Raw genomic sequence first — 6,179 nt, 5'->3', positions numbered from 1 at the left:
TTTTAGTAGAGACGGGGTTTCACCATGTTGGCCAGGATGGTCTTGATCTCTTGACCTCATGATCCACCCGCCTTGGCCTCCCAAAGTGCTGGGATTACAGGCCTGAGCCACCGCGCCCGGCCTCTATTTTTATTTTCTGAAAAAACTTGCACAACATATGGGATTTTATTCCTTGCAAATCTGGTGAAACTTATCTGTGGAATTATCAGGACCAGAGAATTTGAGGGACAGTGGAGGACATCTTGATTGCCAATTTTCCTTCCTTCTTTCTTTTTTTTTTTGAGACAGCGTCTTGCTCTGTCGCCCGGGCTGGAGTGCAGCAGCGTGATCTCAGCTCACAGCAACCTCCATCTCCTGGGCCCAAGTGATCCTCCCTCCTCAGCCCCCCAAATAGCTGGGACTACAGGTTCATGCCATCACACCCAACTAATTTTTGTATTTTTGTCAAGATGGGGATCTCACTGTGCTGCCCAGGCTGGTCTCGGACTCCTGAGTTCAAGTGGTCTACCCGCCTTGGCCTCCCAAAGTGCTGAGATCACAGGCGTGAGCCACCACACCTGGCCCTTTGTTTTATTTTGTTTTATTTGTGTTTATTTGTTTGTTTGTTTTTGAGGCAGGGTTGTCTCATTCTGTCGCCCAGGCTGGAGTGTAGTGGCACAATCTTGACTCACTGCAATCTCTGCCTCCCAGGTTCAAGGGATCTTCCCACCTCGCCTCCCTAGTAGCCGGAACTACAGGCATGTGCCACCACACCCAACTAATTTTTGTATTTTTTGGTAGAGACAGGGTCTCACTATATTGTCCAGCCTGGTCTTGAACTCCTGGGCTCAAGTAATCTGCCCACCTTGGCTTCACAAAGTACTAGGATTACAAATGTGAAACACTGCACTCAGCCTGCCTACTTATTTTCTTTCATTTTATTGCAACATTCAAGTTTTCTATTTCTTCTATGTCAATTTTGGCATTTTATGCCCTTCTCGCAGTTTATCATTATCTATGTCTTAAACTGTACTAGCATATAGTTTATAGCATTTTTTTCTTAATTTTTAAATCCTCTTTTTGTCTGTGTACTATCTCTTTATCATTCCATGTTGTAGTACTTTGAATTTCCTTGGTCTCTCTATTTCCTCCCCATGACCAGTCTTTTGGAGAATTAGTTTTTTTTTATTAAACTTCTCTATAATATTTTGTTCTCGATTTTATTGATGATCATTCCCTTCTATCTTGTTTCTTATGCTTACCTATTGTTTTTTTGTTTGTTTGTATCTAAATTTTCAGTTAAACACTTAGCTCATTAAAGAAAATCCCAGGCCGGTCGCGGTGGCTCACGTCTGTAATCTCTGGGAGGCTGAGGCAGGCAGACCACGAGGTCAAGAGATCAAGACCATCCTGGCCAACATGGTGAAACCCCGTCTCTACTAAAAATACAAAAATTAGCTGGGCGTGGTGGCGTGAGCCTGTAGTCCCAGCTACTTGGGAGACTGAGGCAGAATGGCTTGAACCCAGGAGGCAGAGGTTGCAGTGAGCCAAGATCATGCCACTGCACTCCAGCCTGGCAACAGAGTATAACTGATCTACAAGGTTTTTCATTTTTAAATTAATATATCTATATCTATAAATTCCCTTCTAATTATAGCATTAGAAAGACACAAAATGCTTTCACTTTTGTTTAGTTCTGAATATTTAATAATTTTCCTTATGATTTCCTTTTTATGTAAACTTTTTAGACACACGTTTTAGTTTACAATCATATGGAACTTTTAAACCTAAGTTTTAAAATTCATTGTTAATTTTATTACATTATAGTCAGAGAAAGTCTACATGATATGAATTTTTTTGGACCTCCTTGAAGTTTTCTCTGTTGTCCAGTTCAGGTCAATTTTTGCGAATGTTTCACATGTACTTAAAAAATGTATGATGAGAGATCAATTCTATTTATGCTCACTAGATCAGGCTTATTCAAATCTTCTTTATCTTTGCTTAAGTTTTTGCCTATTTGAAATATAGTTTTTGAAAGAGGTGTTTTAATATCTAGAAATATTAATTTATTTTTTCACCCCATACTTCTGCCAGTTATTAGTTTTTATTGTCTGGACCTATATTGTGTAGTGCATGTACACTCCTGAGGTCAGTGGTTTAAGACCAGCCTGGCCAACATGGTGAAACCCTGTCTCTACTAAAACTACAAAATTTAGCCGGGCATGGTGACACATGCCTGTAGTCCCAGCTACTCGGGAGGCTGAGGCAGTAGAATCACTTGAATTCAAGAGGTGGAGGTTGCAGTGAGCTGAGATTGTGCCACTGCACTCCAGCCTGGGCAACAGAGTAAGACTCTGCTTCAAAACAAAAAGAAACAGAGAGAGAGAACCTACATTTGTACAACACTGCCTTACTCATCTCATGCTAATCCCAGCCCAGTAAAACTTTTCCTACAGAAACAGGCAGTTGGCCTACGGGATGTAGCTGGCTCATTTGACTTTTTGAAATATTGCATTACGGTGTTATTACTCTTGATTACTGAGTTTTCAGGGGCCCTTATAACCCATATCATCCTGGCCCTCACCTTGCCTAGCTAGGTTCTATGTGTGACTCAAAGAAACAATATCCGTAAAACACATTTTGCCCAGGCACAGTGGCTCACGCCTGTAATCCCAGCACTTTGGGAGGCCAAGGTGTGTGAATCACGTGGTCAAGAGATCAAGACCATCCTGGCCAACATGGTGAAACCTCATATCTACTAAAAATACAAAAATTAGCCAGGCATAGTGGCGAGTGCCTATAGTCCCAGCTAGTCGGGAGGCTGAGGCAGGAGAATCGCTTGAACCAGAGGGGTGGAGGTTGCAGTGACCTGAGATTGTTCCACTGTACTCCAGGCTGGGCTGGACTACATGGGGAGGGGAGGAAGGAACAGGTAAGGCAGAGAAAACACAGATAAAGGACTCTGGTGAGCCGGGCGCGGTGGCTCAAGCCTGTAATCCCAGCACTTTGGGAGGCCGAGGCGGGTGGATCACGAGGTCAAGAGATCGAGACCATCCTGGTCAACATGGTGAAACCCCGTCTCTACTAAAACTACAAAAAATTAGCTGGGCATGGTGGTGCGTGCCTGTAATCCCATCTACTCAGGAGGCTGAGGCAGGAGAATTGCCTGAACCCAGGAGGCGGAGGTTGCGGTGAGCCAAGATCGCGCCATTGCACTCCAGCCTGGGTAACAAGAGCGAAACTCCGTCTCGGAAAAAAAAAAAAAAAAAAAAAAAAAAAGACTCTGGTGAAAGAGAGCAAGGCCTGCGTATCCACCTTCTGAGGTGTTGTGGGAAACATATACAATACTACCTGTAATACACAATAAATATTGTGGACAGAACAAATAATAAGCTAATAAAAACTAACATTTATTTAGCCCTTATTACATTCTAAGAACTTTAAAAATGTGTGAGGTTAATTAACGCTAGCTACTATAGCAAAGAACCCCCAAATCTCTGTGGCTTGATGCAACAAGGATTCATTTCTCCGTCACCTCACAGTGAATGTGAGTTGGGCAGCTCTCTCAGGCAATCTCCTCCTGGCTGTGACTCAGGGATCCAGGCTCTTTCCTTTTTTTTTTTTTTTTGAGACGGAGTTTCGCTGTTGTTGCCCAGACTGGAGTGCAATGGCACGATCTTGGCTCACTGCAACCTCCGCCTCCTGGGTTCAAGCAATTCTCCTGCCTCAGCCTCCCGAGTAGCTGGGATTACAGGCACGTACCACCATGCCCAGCTAATTTTTGTATTTTTAGTAGAGACGGGGTTTCACCTTGTTGACCAGGATGGTCTCGATCTCTTGACCTCGTGATCCACCCGCCTCGGCCTCCCAAAAGTGCTGGGATTATAGGCGTGAGCCATCGCGCCCGGCCTGATCCAGGCTCTTTCTATCTTGCCCCTCCAAAACCCCCCAGAGCCTTCTTCAGGTTCTCTCCTAGATCTTTTCTGATTGTTCAACTAGTGAAGAAAGAGCATGAAAGATAGTGTGGGACATTTTGGGAACAGCCTTATAAGTGGCATACATCACATCCACCCCTGTCAAGTGGCCAGAACCATGTCAACCTGGTCCCAACCTGATTGCCACAAAGCCAGGAAAGGTAGCTGTCCTGTGCATGGCATGACTCCAGAACGTGTTCCCTTAACCATACCCAATATTTTCCAAGAAATCTGTGTCAAGAATCAGACTTAAGTGCTTATATGACAAGGTACTTGTCTGGATGAAACACAAACCAAACAGAATGAGATAGAAATGGTCATCAGATTTAGGAGCTTACACCCAAAGAGCCATCTCTGGCCAGGAAACTCACAAATTTAGAGCACATTGTGTTAAAGAAGACCATTAAACCCAGGCAGTGATTGCCAACTTCCTGGGACTGGAGAGGGGGCCAAGGGAGAGATTTCACATTTCTCAGGTGCTTATGTAGTCTGGATAGGCATATCTAAGGTGACTATTGTTTTAATATGTTTTTAGTCATGATGTCCCATTTATTTTGGAGTTTTGTATAAAATTGGGTTGGGGCATGGAAAGAGATACTTACATTGTTCAAAGGGGATTCAAAGAAGGTTGAGAGACTGCAGACCAGGAAAGGGAAGGGAATTATTTACCAGGGGCTGAATTTGTGTGTGGGGTGGGGGGCGTAGAATAAAGGAATCATAAAGGTACAATTTCTTCCCTTTCTTCTTCCCCCAGCCTGAACACATTTCACATTTTCTAAACTTGATGGGAATTTCCTCCTCAATCTCTGGCCTTGGAGAGAGAAAATTAGGGAAAGAGAAGACCAGGAATGAAAAATTGGAGGGAAATAGGAGACTCTTAAATAAAAGAAAGTTGCTTTGAACATAGGGGAGGAGAAGATATCATCAAAAGCCAAAATCCAGACTTATGTTTAGGTGTTAGAAAGTGTTACTGGAAGGTTGGAAAGCCCAAAGAAGTACCAAAAAGATTCCAAAACTGAGTTTCAAAAAAGGGATAGGTAGCCTGGTGGTTTGAGGTGGGTTCTGAGTGTGACATGCCTCTGGATAGGGCTTGGAGATTTGGAGTAGTGAGAGTGAACAACGAATAGCAAAAAGTAGGGAAGGCTTAATGAAGGCTCCCACTCACATGATTGGCCATGTGAATTTCATCTGCTTTTAATCAGCACAACATTCCCATGGAACATGCACCACTGTTGGTCCCATCTGCCAAAGATCAAGTGGCCAAGCTGAGATTTGAACAGTCCTTCTGGGCCCAGAGTTCAAGCTAGAGTTAGATGTGCCTGACCTGTGTAATGGCTTAATTAAATGTTGGTGTTTATGCAGTGGAAATACATATGGTACAATCAGTTAATTACTTTTTTAACAGCCTGAACATTAAATACTTTCTCCTTTACCTTTGCTCTGGGCTCTCACTTGGAGAGAGAACCTTTGCATTCTTAAGGACAATCTGCTTGTTTCCACTTAGACAGCTTGTCGAGGAAGAGTGCCAATTCCTAGAAATCTCCTAATTACTGCCAAGGTGAGCCAAGTGAAAAGTTGGTTCCATTTTCGGCAGAGTTTAAGTTCATTTAATCCCAGCAATAAGCTGGCTTCCAGGAGAAAGGACTGTTTAAAGGTCTGTATCAATTAGACGGCGATTATGAAATTCATGATATGACTAATCCAGTGGCTGAACCTATGATTATCTGGCACGATCCAAGAATCTACAGTGTAACAGGCTCTATGCCTCCATTAAAGAGAAGTCAGTTTAATTCTGTGCTGCACTCCAGATTACTTCTCTCCTTTCCTAGATCTCCTCTATCAAAAAGAGTAGACATTTATAAAATGGTTTCTGAAAGCCATATGAGCTATTTTTTTTTCTTGTGGATGACCCAGAGCTTGGGAATTCCAGTGTGTTGCTTTACATAATTTGAAGTACCATAAAGACTTTTGACCTAGAAGACTTCCTTTGGTGATATGTATGTCTTTTCCTGTAATTAATTACAGTCTATGATTAGACTACAGGCTATGATGGCAAGCCTTTAACTTTCCAAAACACTCTTTATTTTCTTTATTTTCTAATTTGTTTTCTTAGGAATACTATAGGCTGGGCATAGTGGCTCACACCTGTAATCCAAGCACTTTGGAGGCCAAGGCGGGAGGATCACCTGAGGTCGGGAGTTCAAGACCAACCTGACCAACATGGTG

At 43.0% G+C, this 6,179-nt stretch overlaps 1 long non-coding RNA gene across 2 annotated transcripts in view; it reads right to left on the bottom strand.

The window, feature by feature from the left end:
• LOC116543342 overlaps window positions 1-6,179 on the bottom strand; it is a 20,190-nt gene that overhangs the window by 6,059 nt on the left and 7,952 nt on the right. The window lies entirely within an intron of this gene.

Source organism: Sapajus apella, unplaced genomic scaffold, assembly GCF_009761245.1.
Source record: "Sapajus apella isolate SASKATOON/1434 unplaced genomic scaffold, GSC_monkey_1.0 scaffold186, whole genome shotgun sequence".
In the NCBI taxonomy this organism is placed as follows: domain Eukaryota; kingdom Metazoa; phylum Chordata; class Mammalia; order Primates; family Cebidae; genus Sapajus; species Sapajus apella.
The sequence above is the reverse complement of the archived record's forward strand: the minus strand, read 5'-3'. Positions and strand labels throughout refer to the sequence as shown.